The sequence below is a fragment of the Rhinoderma darwinii genome, unplaced genomic scaffold (assembly GCF_050947455.1).
Source record: "Rhinoderma darwinii isolate aRhiDar2 unplaced genomic scaffold, aRhiDar2.hap1 Scaffold_3958, whole genome shotgun sequence".
Lineage (NCBI taxonomy): Eukaryota > Metazoa > Chordata > Amphibia > Anura > Rhinodermatidae > Rhinoderma > Rhinoderma darwinii.
In genome coordinates this window covers 30,001-46,417 of record NW_027463568.1, presented here as the reverse complement: position 1 = coordinate 46,417, position 16,417 = coordinate 30,001, and the positions used below count along the sequence as shown (strand labels likewise).

The window sequence follows — 16,417 nt, the reverse complement described above, 5'->3', positions numbered from 1 at the left end:
TTTTGGGTGTGATTCTGCAGCTGGCAGAAGCTATAGGACACACCAAAAGGCTAAGGGTATGTTCACACGCTTACTAAACAAAGGGAAACCAGATCCTGATTTTCAGCCATTTTTTAATCAAACTCGTGTTTTTTACGGCCGTTTTTGGAGCTGTTTTTCTATAAAGTCAATGAAAAATGGCTCCAAAAACGTCCCAAGAAGTTATGTGCACTTCATTTTGACGGGCGTCTTTTTACGTGCCGGTTTTGGAAAACGACCATGTAAAAAACACCCTGTCGGAACAGAACGCCGTAATGGGCAGATGCTTGTAGACGTTCTGCTCAATGGCGGATTATAATATGGGCGGTTCGGGCGGCCGCCCGGGACCCGAGGCTCCCAGGGGGCCCATCGCCGGCCGAACCTCACACAATCTTAAATAACTATGCAGCGCTGCTAGCTTCCGTGCTGTCCCGCTTCCAACTGAATCTGTGTCCGCAGGACGCAGATTCAGTTGGGTTGAATGCTGGAGCCTCGCTCCAGCATTCACTCTGCCGTGAGCGGCTCGGTGCAGGCAGGCGTGATGTAGTGACATCATCGCGCCTGTCTGCACGGAGTCACTCACGTGACAGTGCAGAGGAGGAGAAGCATCCCCCACCGCCATGGGAACCGGGATAGGTAAGTAATTATGTTATTTTTATTTATTAGGTACGTACAAATGGAGGCATTATAATGTGTCACAGCTATGGGGCATTATACTGTGTAGCAGCTATGGGGGCATTATACTGTGTCGCAGCTATGGAGACATTATACTGTGTCACAGCTATGGAGGCATTATACTGTGTCACAGCTATGGAGGCATTATACTGTGTCACAGCTATGGGGGCATTATACTGTGTAGCAGCTATGGAGGCATTATACTGTGTAGCAGCTATGGGGGCATTATACTGTGTAGCAGCTATGGAGGCATTATACTGTGTAGCAGCTATGGAGGCATTATACTGTGTAGCAGCTATGGAGGCATTATACTGTATAGCAGCTATGGAGGCATTATACTGTGTCACAACTATGGGGGCATTATACTGTGTCGCAGCTATGGGGCATTATACTGTGTCGCAGCTATGGAGGCATTATACTGTGTAGCAGCTATGGGGGCATTATACTGTGTAGCAGCTATGGAGGCATTATACTGTGTAGCACCTATGGAGGCATTATACTGTGTAGCACCTATGGAGGCATTATAATGTGTCACAGCTATGGAGGCATTATACTGTGTAGCAGCTATGGAGGCATTATACTGTGTAGCAGCTATGGAGACATTATACTGTATAGCAGCTATGGAGGCATTATACTGTGTCACAGCTATGGAGGCATTATACTGTGTCACAGCTATGGGGGCATTATACTGTGTAGCAGCTATGGAGGCATTATACTGTATAGCAGCTATGGAGGCATTATACTGTATAGCAGCTATGGAGGCATTATACTGTGTCACAGCTATGGAGGCATTATACTGTGTCGCAGCTATGGAGACATTATACTGTATAGCAGCTATGGAGGCATTATACTGTGTCACAGCTATGGAGGCATTATACTGTGTCACAGCTATGGGGGCATTATACTGTGTAGCAGCTATGGAGGCATTATACTGTGTAGCAGCTATGGGGGCATTATACTGTGTAGCAGCTATGGAGGCATTATACTGTGTAGCAGCTATGGAGACATTATACTGTGTCACAGCTATGGAGGCATTATACTGTGTCACAGCTATGGAGGCATTATACTGTGTCACAGCTATGGGGGCATTATACTGTGTAGCAGCTATGGAGGCATTATACTGTGTAGCAGCTATGGGGGCATTATACTGTAGCAGCTATGGAGGCATTATACTGTGTAGCAGCTATGGAGGCATTATACTGTGTAGCAGCTATGGAGGCATTATACTGTATAGCAGCTATGGAGGCATTATACTGTGTCACAGCTATGGAGGCATTATAATGTGTCACAGCTATGGAGGCATTATACTGTGTAGCAGCTATGGAGGCATTATACTGTGTAGCAGCTATGGAGGCATTATACTGTGTCACAGCTATGGAGGCATTATACTGTGTCACAGCTATGGAGGCATTATACTGTGTAGCAGCTATGGAGGCATTATACTGTGTAGCAGCTATGGGGGCATTATACTGTGTAGCAGCTATGGAGGCATTATACTGTGTAGCAGCTATGGGGGCATTATACTGTGTAGCAGCTATGGAGGCATTATACTGTGTCAGCTATGGAGGCATTATACTGTGTAGCAGCTATGGAGGCATTATACTGTGTAGCAGCTATGGAGGCAATATACTGTGTAGCAGCTATGGAGGCATTATACTGTGTAGCAGCTATGGGGGCATTATACTGTGTAGCAGCTATGGAGGCATTATACTGTGTCACAGCTATGGAGTCATTATACTGTGTCACAGCTATGGGGCATTATACTGTGTCACAGCTATGGGGCATTATACTGTGTAGCAGCTATGGAGGCATTATACTGTGTAGCAGCTATGGGGGCATTATACTGTGTAGCAGCTATGGAGGCATTATACTGTGTAGCAGCTATGGAGGCATTATACTGTATAGCAGCTTTGGGGGCATTATACGGTGTCACAGCTATGGAGGCATTATACTGTGTAGCAGCTATGGGGGCATTATACTGTGTAGCAGCTATGGGGCATTATACTGTGTCACAGCTATGGAGGCATTATACTGTGTAGCAGCTATGGGGGCATTATACTGTGTAGCAGCTATGGAGGCATTATACTGTGTAGCAGCTATGGGGGCATTATACTGTGTAGCAGCTATGGAGGCATTATACTGTGTCGCAGCTATGGGGGCATTATACTGTGTCACAGCTATGGGGGCATTATACTGTGTCGCAGCTATGGAGACATTATACTGTCACAGCTATGGGGCATTATACTGTGTAGCAACTATAGGGGCATTATACTGTGTCGCAGCTATGGGGCATTATACTGTGTAGCAGCTATGGAGACATTATACTGTGTCACAGCTATGGGGCATTATACTGTGTAGCAGCTATGGGGGCATTATACTGTGTCGCAGCTATGGAGACATTATACTGTGTCGCAGCTATGGAGGCATTATACTGTGTCACAGCTATGGAGGCATTATACTGTGTCACAGCTATGGGGGCATTATACTGTGTAGCAGCTATGGAGGCATTATACTGTGTAGCAGCTATGGGGGCATTATACTGTGTAGCAGCTATGGAGGCATTATACTGTGTAGCAGCTATGGAGGCATTATACTGTGTAGCAGCTATGGAGGCATTATACTGTATAGCAGCTATGGAGGCATTATACTGTGTCACAACTATGGGGGCATTATACTGTGTCGCAGCTATGGGGCATTATACTGTGTCGCAGCTATGGAGGCATTATACTGTGTAGCAGCTATGGGGGCATTATACTGTGTAGCAGCTATGGAGGCATTATACTGTGTAGCACCTATGGAGGCATTATACTGTGTAGCACCTATGGAGGCATTATAATGTGTCACAGCTATGGAGGCATTATACTGTGTAGCAGCTATGGAGGCATTATACTGTGTAGCAGCTATGGAGACATTATACTGTATAGCAGCTATGGAGGCATTATACTGTGTCACAGCTATGGAGGCATTATACTGTGTCACAGCTATGGGGGCATTATACTGTGTAGCAGCTATGGAGGCATTATACTGTATAGCAGCTATGGAGGCATTATACTGTATAGCAGCTATGGAGGCATTATACTGTGTCACAGCTATGGAGGCATTATACTGTGTCGCAGCTATGGAGACATTATACTGTATAGCAGCTATGGAGGCATTATACTGTGTCACAGCTATGGAGGCATTATACTGTGTCACAGCTATGGGGGCATTATACTGTGTAGCAGCTATGGAGGCATTATACTGTGTAGCAGCTATGGGGGCATTATACTGTGTAGCAGCTATGGAGGCATTATACTGTGTAGCAGCTATGGAGGCATTATACTGTGTAGCAGCTATGGGGGCATTATACTGTGTAGCAGCTATGGAGGCATTATACTGTGTAGCAGCTATGGAGGCATTATACTGTGTAGCAGCTATGGAGGCATTATACTGTGTAGCAGCTATGGAGGCATTATACTGTGTAGCAGCTATGGAGGCATTATACTGTGTAGCAGCTATGGAGACATTATACTGTGTCACAGCTATGGAGGCATTATACTGTGTCACAGCTATGGAGGCATTATACTGTGTCACAGCTATGGGGGCATTATACTGTGTAGCAGCTATGGAGGCATTATACTGTGTAGCAGCTATGGGGGCATTATACTGTAGCAGCTATGGAGGCATTATACTGTGTAGCAGCTATGGAGGCATTATACTGTGTAGCAGCTATGGAGGCATTATACTGTATAGCAGCTATGGAGGCATTATACTGTGTCACAGCTATGGAGGCATTATAATGTGTCACAGCTATGGAGGCATTATACTGTGTAGCAGCTATGGAGGCATTATACTGTGTAGCAGCTATGGAGGCATTATACTGTGTAGCAGCTATGGGGGCATTATACTGTGTAGCAGCTATGGAGGCATTATACTGTGTAGCAGCTATGGGGGCATTATACTGTGTAGCAGCTATGGAGGCATTATACTGTGTCAGCTATGGAGGCATTATACTGTGTAGCAGCTATGGAGGCATTATACTGTGTAGCAGCTATGGAGGCAATATACTGTGTAGCAGCTATGGAGGCATTATACTGTGTAGCAGCTATGGGGGCATTATACTGTGTAGCAGCTATGGAGGCATTATACTGTGTCACAGCTATGGAGTCATTATACTGTGTCACAGCTATGGGGCATTATACTGTGTCACAGCTATGGGGCATTATACTGTGTAGCAGCTATGGAGGCATTATACTGTGTAGCAGCTGTGGGGGCATTATACTGTGTAGCAGCTATGGAGGCATTATACTGTGTAGCAGCTATGGAGGCATTATACTGTATAGCAGCTTTGGGGGCATTATACGGTGTCACAGCTATGGAGGCATTATACTGTGTAGCAGCTATGGGGGCATTATACTGTGTAGCAGCTATGGGGCATTATACTGTGTCACAGCTATGGAGGCATTATACTGTGTAGCAGCTATGGGGGCATTATACTGTGTAGCAGCTATGGAGGCATTATACTGTGTAGCAGCTATGGGGGCATTATACTGTGTAGCAGCTATGGAGGCATTATACTGTGTCGCAGCTATGGGGGCATTATACTGTGTCACAGCTATGGGGGCATTATACTGTGTCGCAGCTATGGAGACATTATACTGTCACAGCTATGGGGCATTATACTGTGTAGCAACTATAGGGGCATTATACTGTGTCGCAGCTATGGGGCATTATACTGTGTAGCAGCTATGGAGACATTATACTGTGTCACAGCTATGGGGCATTATACTGTGTAGCAGCTATGGGGCATTATACTGTGTAGCAGCTATGGAGGCATTATACTGTGTAGCAGCTATGGAGGCATTATACTGTGTCACAGCTATGGGGGCATTATACTGTGTAGCAGCTATGGAGGCATTATACTGTGTCACAGCTATGGAGGCATTATACTGTGTAGCAGCTATGGGGCATTGTACTGTGTAGCAGCTATGGGGGCATTATACTGTGTCACAGCTATGGGGGCATTATACTGTGTAGCAGCTATGGGGGCATTATACTGTGTAGCAGCTATGGGGGCATTATACTGTGTCACAGCTATGGAGGCATTATACTGTGTAGCAGCTATGGGGGCATTATACTGTGTCACAGCTATGGAGGCATTATACTGTGTAGCAGCTATGGAGGCATTATACTGTGTCACAGCTATGGGGGCATTATACTGTGTCACAGCTATGGAGACATTATACTGTGTAGCAGCTATGGAGGCATTATACTGTGTCGCAGCTATGGAGGCATTATACTGTGTCACAGCTATGGGGGCATTATACTGTGTAGCAGCTATGGGGCATTATACTGTGTAGCAGCTATGGAGGCATTATACTGTGTAGCAGCTATGGGGCATTATACTGTGTAGCAGCTATGGAGGCATTATACTGTGTAGCAGCTATGGAGGCATTATACTGTGTCACAGCTATGGAGGCATTATACTGTGTCACAGCTATGGGGCATTATACTGTGTAGCAGCTATGGAGGCATTATACTGTGTAGCAGCTATGGGGGCATTATACTGTGTAGCAGCTATGGAGGCATTATACTGTGTAGCAGCTATGGAGGCATTATACTGTATAGCAGCTTTGGGGGCATTATACGGTGTCACAGCTATGGAGGCATTATACTGTGTAGCAGCTATGGGGGCATTATACTGTGTAGCAGCTATGGGGCATTATACTGTGTCACAGCTATGGAGGCATTATACTCTGTAGCAGCTATGGGGGCATTATACTGTGTAGCAGCTATGGAGGCATTATACTGTGTAGCAGCTATGGGGGCATTATACTGTGTAGCAGCTATGGAGGCATTATACTGTGTCGCAGCTATGGGGGCATTATACTGTGTCACAGCTATGGGGGCATTATACTGTGTCGCAGCTATGGAGACATTATACTGTCACAGCTATGGGGCATTATACTGTGTAGCAACTATAGGGGCATTATACTGTGTCGCAGCTATGGGGCATTATACTGTGTAGCAGCTATGGGGGCATTATACTGTGTAGCAGCTATGGAGGCATTATACTGTGTAGCAGCTATGGAGGCATTATACTGTGTAGCAGCTATGGAGACATTATACTGTGTCACAGCTATGGGGCATTATACTGTGTAGCAGCTATGGGGCATTATACTGTGTAGCAGCTATGGAGGCATTATACTGTGTAGCAGCTATGGAGGCATTATACTGTGTCACAGCTATGGGGGCATTATACTGTGTCACAGCTATGGGGACATTATACTGTGTCACAGCTATGGAGACATTATACTGTGTAGCAGCTATGGGGCATTATACTGTGTCACAGCTATGGAGACATTATACTGTGTAGCAGCTATGGAGGCATTATACTGTGTAGCAGCTATGGAGGCATTATACTGTGTCACAGCTATGGAGGCATTATACTGTGTAGCAGCTATGGGGCATTGTACTGTGTAGCAGCTATGGGGGCATTATACTGTGTCACAGCTATGGGGACATTATACTGTGTCACAGCTATGGAGACATTATACTGTGTAGCAGCTATGGGGACATTATACTGTGTCACAGCTATGGGGGCATTATACTGTGTAGCAGCTATGGAGGCATTATACTGTGTCACAGCTATGGAGGCATTATACTGTGTAGCAGCTATGGGGCATTGTACTGTGTAGCAGCTATGGGGCATTGTACTGTGTAGCAGCTATGGGGGCATTATACTGTGTCACAGCTATGGGGGCATTATACTGTGTAGCAGCTATGGGGGCATTATACTGTGTAGCAGCTATGGGGGCATTATACTGTGTCACAGCTATGGAGGCATTATACTGTGTAGCAGCTATGGGGGCATTATACTGTGTCACAGCTATGGAGGCATTATACTGTGTAGCAGCTATGGAGGCATTATACTGTGTCACAGCTATGGGGCATTATACTGTATAGCAGCTATGGAGGCATTATACTGTGTAGCAGCTATGGGGGCATTATACTGTGTCGCAGCTATGGGGGCATTATACTGTGTCACAGCTATGGGGGCATTATACTGTGTCACAGCTATGGAGGCATTATACTGTGTCACAGCTATGGGGGCATTATACTGTGTAGCAGCTATGCAGACATTATACTGTGTAGCAGCTATGGAGGCATTATACTGTGTAGCAGCTATGGGGGCATTATACTGTGTCACAGCTATGGGGACATTATACTGTGTCACAGCTATGGGGGCATTATACTGTGTAGCACCTATGGAGGCATTATACTGTGTAGCAGCTATGGGGACATTATACTGTGTAGCAGCTATGGGGGCATTATACTGTGTAGCAGCTATGGAGGCATTATACTGTGTAGCAACTATGGAGGCATTATACTGTGTCGCAGCTATGGAGGCATTATACTGTGTAGCAACTATGGAGGCATTATAATGTGTCACAGCTATGGGGGCAATATACTGTGTAGCAGCTATGGGGGCATTATACTGTGTAGCAGCTATGGAGGCATTATACTGTGTCACAGCTATGGAGGCATTATACTGTGTCACAGCTATGGAGGCATTATACTGTGTCACAGCTATGGGGGCATTATACTGTGTAGCAGCTATGGAGGCATTATACTGTGTAGCAGCTATGGAGGCATTATACTGTGTAGCAGCTATGGAGGCATTATACTGTGTAGCAGCTATGGAGGCATTATACTGTGTAGCAGCTATGGGGGCATTATACTGTGTAGCAGCTATGGAGTCATTATACTGTGTAGCAGCTATGGAGGCATTATACTGTGTAGCAGCTATGGGGCATTATACTGTGTAGCAGCTATGGAAGCATTATACTGTGTAGCAGCTATGGGGGCATTATACTGTGTCACAGCTATGGGGACATTATACTGTGTAGCAGCTATGGGGGCATTATACTGTGTAGCAGCTATGGATGCATTATACTGTGTAGCAGCTATGGAGGCAATATACTGTGTAGCAGCTATGGAGGCATTATACTGTGTCACAGCTATGGGGGCATTATACTGTGTAGCAGCTATGGGGGCATTATACTGTGTAGCAGCTATGGGGCATTATACTGTGTAGCAGCTATGGAGGCATTATACTGTGCAGCAGCTATGGGGGCATTATACTGTGTAGCAGCTATGGAGGCATTATACTGTGTAGCAGCTATGGGGAAAATTATACTGTGTAGCAGCTATGGGGCATTATACTGTGTAGCAGCTATGGAGGCATTATACTGTGTAGCAGCTATGGAGGCATTATACTGTATAGCAGCTATGGAGGCATTATACTGTATAGCAGCTATGGAGGCATTATACTGTATAGCAGCTATGGGGGCATTATACTGTGTAGCAGCTATGGGGGCATTATACTGTGTAGCAGCTATGGAGGCATTATACTGTGTCACAGCTATGGAGGCATTATACTGTGTCACAGCTATGGAGGCATTAGGGTATGTTCACACGGCCTATTTACGGACGTAAATCGGGCGTTTTTGCCCCGAATTACGCCCGAAAATAGCGCCTCAATAGCGCTGACAAACATCTGCCCATTGAAAGCAATGGGCAGACGTTTGTCTGTTCACACGAGGCGTATATTTACGCGCCGCTGTCAAAAGACGACGCGTAAATAGACGCCCGCGTCAAAGAAGTGACCTGTCACTTCTTTGGCCGTAATTAGAGCCGTTACTCATTGACTCCAATGAATAGCAGCGCTAATTACGGCCGTAATTGACGCGGCGTTCAAGCGCCTGCACATGCCGGTACGGCTGAAATTACGGGGATGTTTTCAGGCTGAAACATCCCCGTAATTTCAGCCGTAACGGACGCCCTCGTGTGAACATACCCTAATACTGTGTAGCAGCTATGGAGGCATTATACCGTGTCACAGCTATGGGGCATTATACTGTATAGCAGCTATGGGGGCATTATACTGTGTAGCAGCTATGGAGGCATTATACTGTGTAGCAGCTATGGAGACATTATACTGTGTCACAGCTATGGGGGCATTATACTGTGTCACAGCTATGGAGGCATTATACTGTGTAGCAGCTATGGAGGCATTATACTGTGTAGCAGCTATGGAGGCATTATACTGTGTCACAGCTATGGAGGCATTATACTGTGTAGCAGCTATGGAGGCATTATACTGTGTAGCAGCTATGGGGGCATTATACTGTGTCACAGCTATGGGGGCATTATACTGTGTAGCAGCTATGGGGGCATTATACTGTGTAGCAGCTATGGAGGCATTATACTGTGTCACAGCTATGGGGGCATTATACTGTGTAGCAGCTATGGAGGCATTATACTGTGTCGCAGCTATGGAGACATTATACTGTGTAGCAGCTATGGAGGCATTATACTGTGTCACAGCTATGGGGGCATTATACTGTGTAGCAGCTATGGAGACATTATACTGTGTAGCAGCTATGGAGGCATTATACTGTGTCACAGCTATGGAGGCATTATACTGTGTAGCAGCTATGGAGGCATTATACTGTGTAGCAGCTATGGAGACATTATACTGTGTAGCAGCTATGGAGGCTTTATACTGTGTCACAGCTATGGGGGTATTATACTGTGTAGCAGCTATGGAGGCATTATACTGTGTAGCAGCTATGGAGGCATTATACTGTGTAGCAGCTCTGGGGGAATTATACTGTGTAGCAGCTATGGGGCATTATACTGTGTAGCAGCTATGGGGGCATTATACTGTGTCACAGCTATGGAGGCATTATACTGTGTCACAGCAATGGAGGCATTATACTGTGTAGCAGCTATGGGGGCATTATACTGTGTCACAGCTATGGAGGCATTATACTGTGTAGCACCTATGGAGACATTATACTGTGTAGCAGCTATGGATGCATTATACTGTATAGCAGCTATGGAGGCATTATACTGTGTAGCAGCTATGGAGGCAATATACTGTGTCACAGCTATGGGGGCATTATACTGTATAGCAGCTATGGAGGCTTTATACTGTGTCACAGCTATGGGGGTATTATACTGTGTCGCAGCTATGTGGCATTATACTGTATAGCAGCTATGGAGGCATTATACTGTGTCACAGCTATGGAGTCATTATACTGTGTCACAGCTATGGGGAATTATACTGTATAGCAGCTATGGAGGCTTTATACTGTGTCACAGCTATGGGGGTATTATACTGTGTCGCAGCTATGGAGGCATTATACTGTGTAGCAGCTATGGGGGCATTATACTGTGTAGCAGCTATGGAGGCATTATACTGTGTAGCAGCTATGTGGCATTATACTGTATAGCAGCTATGGAGGCTTTATACTGTGTCACAGCTATGGGGGCATTATACTGTGTAGCAGCTATGGAGGCATTATACTGTGTAGCAGCTATGTGGCATTATACTGTATAGCAGCTATGGAGGCATTATACTGTGTAGCAGCTATGGGGGCATTATACTGTGTAGCAGCTATGGAGGCATTATACTGTGTAGCAGCTATGGAGGCATTATACTGTGTCATAGCTATGGGGCATTATACTGTGTAGCAGCTATGGAGGCATTATACTGTGTAGCAGCTATGGAGGCATTATACTGTGTCATAGCTATGGGGGCATTATACTGTGTCACAGCTATGGGGGCATTATACTGTGTAGCAGCTATGGAGGCATTATACTGTGTAGCAGCTATGGGGCATTATACTGTGTAGCAGCTATGGGGCATTATACTGTGTCACAGCTATGGGGGCATTATACTGTGTCACAACTATGGAGGCATTATACTGTGTAGCAGCTATGGGGCATTATACTGTATAGCAGCTATGGAGGCATTATACTGTGTCCCAGCTATGGGGGCATTATACTGTGTAGCAGCTATGGAGGCATTATACTGTGTCACAGCTATGGAGGCATTATACTGTGTCACAGCTATGGAGGCATTATACTGTGTAGCAGCTATGGGGCATTATACTGTGTAGCAGCTATGGAGGCATTATACTGTGTAGCAGCTATGGAGACATTATACTGTGTCACAGCTATGGAGGCATTATACTGTGTAGCAGCTATGGGGGCATTATACTGTGTAGCAGCTATGGAGGCATTATACTGTGTAGCAGCTATGGGGGCATTATACTGTGTAGCAGCTATGGGGGCATTATACTGTGTAGCAGCTATGGGGGCATTATACTGTGTAGCAGCTATGGGGGCATTATACTGTTTCACAGCTATGGAGGCATTATACTGTGTAGCAGCTATGGGGGCATTATACTGTGTAGCAGCTATGGGGGCATTATACTGTGTCGCAGCTATGAGGCATTATACTGTGTAGCAGCTATGGAGGCATTATACTGTGTCACAGCTATGGAGACATTAAACTGTGTAGCAGCTATGGGGGCATTATACTGTGTCACAGCTATGGAGGCATTATACTGTGTAGCAGCTATGGGGGCATTATACTGTGTAGCAGCTATGGGGGCATTATACTGTGTCGCAACTATGGAGACATTATACTGTGTCGCAGCTATGGAGACATTATACTGTGTAGCAGCTATGGGGCATTATACTGTGTAGCAGCTATGGGGGCATTATACTGTGTCACAGCTATGGGGGTATTATACTGTGTAGCAGCTATGGGGCATTATACTGTGTAGCAGCTATGGAGACATTATACTGTGTCACAGCTATGGGGCATTATACTGTGTAGCAGCTATGGAGGCATTATACTGTGTCACAGCTATGGGGGCATTATACTGTGTAGCAGCTATGGAGACATTATACTGTGTAGCAGCTATGGAGGCTTTATACTGTGTCACAGCTATGGGGGTATTATACTGTGTAGCAGCTATGGAGGCATTATACTGTGTAGCAGCTATGGAGGCATTATACTGTGTAGCAGCTATGGGGGAATTATACTGTGTAGCAGCTATGGGGCATTATACTGTGTAGCAGCTATGGGGGCATTATACTGTGTCACAGCTATGGAGGCATTATACTGTGTCACAGCAATGGAGGCATTATACTGTGTAGCAGCTATGGGGGCATTATACTGTGTCACAGCTATGGAGGCATTATACTGTGTAGCACCTATGGAGACATTATACTGTGTAGCAGCTATGGATGCATTATACTGTATAGCAGCTATGGAGGCATTATACTGTGTAGCAGCTATGGAGGCAATATACTGTGTCACAGCTATGGGGGCATTATACTGTATAGCAGCTATGGAGGCTTTATACTGTGTCACAGCTATGGGGGTATTATACTGTGTCGCAGCTATGTGGCATTATACTGTATACCAGCTATGGAGGCATTATACTGTGTCACAGCTATGGAGTCATTATACTGTGTCGCAGCTATGGAGGCATTATACCGTGTCACAGCTATGGGGAATTATACTGTATAGCAGCTATGGAGGCTTTATACTGTGTCACAGCTATGGGGGTATTATACTGTGTCGCAGCTATGGAGGCATTATACTGTGTAGCAGCTATGTGGCATTATACTGTATAGCAGCTATGGAGGCTTTATACTGTGTCACAGCTATGGGGGCATTATACTGTGTAGCAGCTATGGAGGCATTATACTGTGTAGCAGCTATGTGGCATTATACTGTATAGCAGCTATGGAGGCATTATACTGTGTAGCAGCTATGGGGGCATTATACTGTGTAGCAGCTATGGAGGCATTATACTGTGTAGCAGCTATGGAGGCATTATACTGTGTCATAGCTATGGGGCATTATACTGTGTAGCAGCTATGGAGGCATTATACTGTGTAGCAGCTATGGAGGCATTATACTGTGTCATAGCTATGGGGGCATTATACTGTGTCACAGCTATGGGGGCATTATACTGTGTAGCAGCTATGGAGGCATTATACTGTGTAGCAGCTATGGGGCATTATACTGTGTAGCAGCTATGGGGCATTATACTGTGTCATAGCTATGGGGGCATTATACTGTGTCACAACTATGGAGGCATTATACTGTGTAGCAGCTATGGGGCATTATACTGTATAGCAGCTATGGAGGCATTATACTGTGTCCCAGCTATGGGGGCATTATACTGTGTAGCAGCTATGGAGGCATTATACTGTGTCACAGCTATGGAGGCATTATACTGTGTCACAGCTATGGAGGCATTATACTGTGTAGCAGCTATGGGGCATTATACTGTGTAGCAGCTATGGAGGCATTATACTGTGTAGCAGCTATGGAGACATTATACTGTGTCACAGCTATGGGGGCATTATACTGTGTAGCAGCTATGGGGGCATTATACTGTTTCACAGCTATGGAGGCATTATACTGTGTAGCAGCTATGGGGGCATTATACTGTGTAGCAGCTATGGGGGCATTATACTGTGTCGCAGCTATGGGGCATTATACTGTGTAGCAGCTATGGGGGCATTATACTGTGTAGCAGCTATGGAGGCATTATACTGTGTCACAGCTATGGAGACATTATACTGTGTAGCAGCTATGGGGGCATTATACTGTGTCACAGCTATGGAGGCATTATACTGTGTAGCAGCTATGGAGGCATTATACTGTGTCACAGCTATGGAGACATTATACTGTGTAGCAGCTATGGGGGCATTATACTGTGTCACAGCTATGGAGGCATTATACTGTGTAGCAGCTATGGGGGCATTATACTGTGTAGCAGCTATGGAGGCATTATACTGTGTAGCAGCTATGGGGGCATTATACTGTGTCGCAGCTATGGAGACATTATACTGTGTCGCAGCTATGGAGACATTATACTGTGTAGCAGCTATGGGGCATTATACTGTGTAGCAGCTATGGGGGCATTATACTGTGTCACAGCTATGGGGGTATTATACTGTGTAGCAGCTATGGGGCATTATACTGTGTAGCAGCTATGGGGGCATTATACTGTGTAGCAGCTATGGGGGCATTATACTGTGTCGCAGCTATGGAGGCATTATACTGTGTCACAGCTATGGGGCATTATACTGTGTAGCAGCTATGGGGGTATTATACGGTGTAGCAACTATGGAGTCATTATACTGTGTAGCAGCTATGGGGGAATTATACTGTGTAGCAGCTATGGGGCATTATACTGTGTAGCAGCTATGGAGGCATTATACTGTGTAGCAGCTATGGAGACATTATACTGTGTCACAGCTATGGAGGCATTATACTGTGTAGCAGCTATGGAGGCATTATACTGTGTAGCAGCTATGGAGGCATTATACTGTGTAGCAGCTATGGAGGCATTATACTGTGTCACAGCTATGGAGGCATTATACTGTATAGCAGCTATGGGGCATTATACTGTGTCACAGCTATGGGGGCATTATACTGTGTAGCAGCTATGGAGGCATTATACTGTGTAGCAGCTATGGAGGCATTATACTGTGTCACAGCTATGGGGGCATTATACTGTGTAGCAGCTATGGGGGCATTATACTGTGTCACAGCTATGGAGACATTATACTGTGTAGCAGCTATGGAGGCATTATACTGTGTAGCAGCTATGGAGGCATTATACTGTGTAGCAGCTATGGAGGCATTATACTGTGTCACAGCTATGGGGGCATTATACTGTGTCGCAGCTATGGAGGCATTATACTGTGTAGCAGCTATGGGGCATTATACTGTGTCACAGCTATGGGGGCATTATACTGTGTCACAGCTATGGGGCATTATACTGTGTAGCAGCTATGGGGACATTATACTGTGTCGCAGCTATGGAGGCATTATACTGTGTAGGGTCAGCTGTGAAGGGCATTATACTGTGGGGGCAGCTATGGTTGGCAATATACTGTGGGGGCAGCTATGGGGGACATTATACTGAGCAATTATAAGAGCTGCAGGTCCAAGGGGGAAGACGCTGTGTAGCACAATATACAAGGGGGGATTGTTGTATAGCACTATATAGAAAGGAGTGCTGTGTATCACTATATCTAAGGGGGATTGCTGTGTAGCACTATATACAAGAGGGGGAGGGCTACGTGTCTCTATTTACAGAGGGGGAGGACTGTGTAGCGCTATTTACAGGGGGCTGTGTGTGGTGCTATCTACAGTGTTTGACACAATTATATTCAGGGGCGCAGTCTATGGTGCTATAATATTTAGGGGCTCAGTGTTTGTACTATTTTATTCAGGGTCGCAGTGTTTGGTGCTATTATATTTAGGGGCACAGTGTGTGGCACCATGATAATATTATCTTTGTTTATAGGTGTGGAAATGTTGGAAAAGTGAGGAGCCAAAGACATCTGAGTGGCAAATTCTGCAGAAATGGGTCATGGCCGGGAAAAGTCGTCATGAAGTCTGGACCGGATGGAGAAGAAAAGAGGAAAAAACTACGTCGTCACCTGTGAGTCACTAGATAATCTGTCATCTCTACTGACATGTTTATTATGGGAAATCCTTGTATTTCACAAAGTCTTTGTGCAGTTCAGGACTGATAGACAAATAAGTGTTACTATTCCCCTTGTCAGGAGAATGTGTCCATACACGGTGCGATACTGTCAGCAATGGTTGGAGACTGTCAGTATGTGGGGACACAGTTTTTTGACAAGGGGAGTAGTAACACCCATTTGTTAATGTCTGGGAAAAAAAGGAAGTGTTAACAATAGTTACAGGGCGGTCGGTGGAGAATGGGGGCCCAAGTTTGGATAACATCCCAGGGCCTATTGTCTACTTAATCCGCCACTGGTTCTGCTTCCGATTTTTCAGCTGAAAACATTGTGTGTGAACATACCCTTAGAACGATGAAAGTGAAGT

The 16,417-nt window shown here is 45.4% G+C and overlaps 1 protein-coding gene across 4 annotated transcripts in view; it reads left to right on the top strand.

The window, feature by feature from the left end:
• LOC142708480 (uncharacterized) overlaps positions 1-16,417 on the top strand; it is a 30,024-nt gene that overhangs the window by 9,137 nt on the left and 4,470 nt on the right. For 2 of the 4 annotated variants that reach the window (XR_012868821.1, XR_012868820.1), the window contains one exon: positions 15,870-15,980. The exons of the other annotated variants lie outside the window; for them this stretch is intronic. The gene's annotated coding sequence lies outside the window, so the exon portion shown is untranslated. Of the gene's footprint in view, positions 1-15,869; positions 15,981-16,417 lie in introns of those variants that run through there. 4 annotated transcript variants of the gene reach the window in all.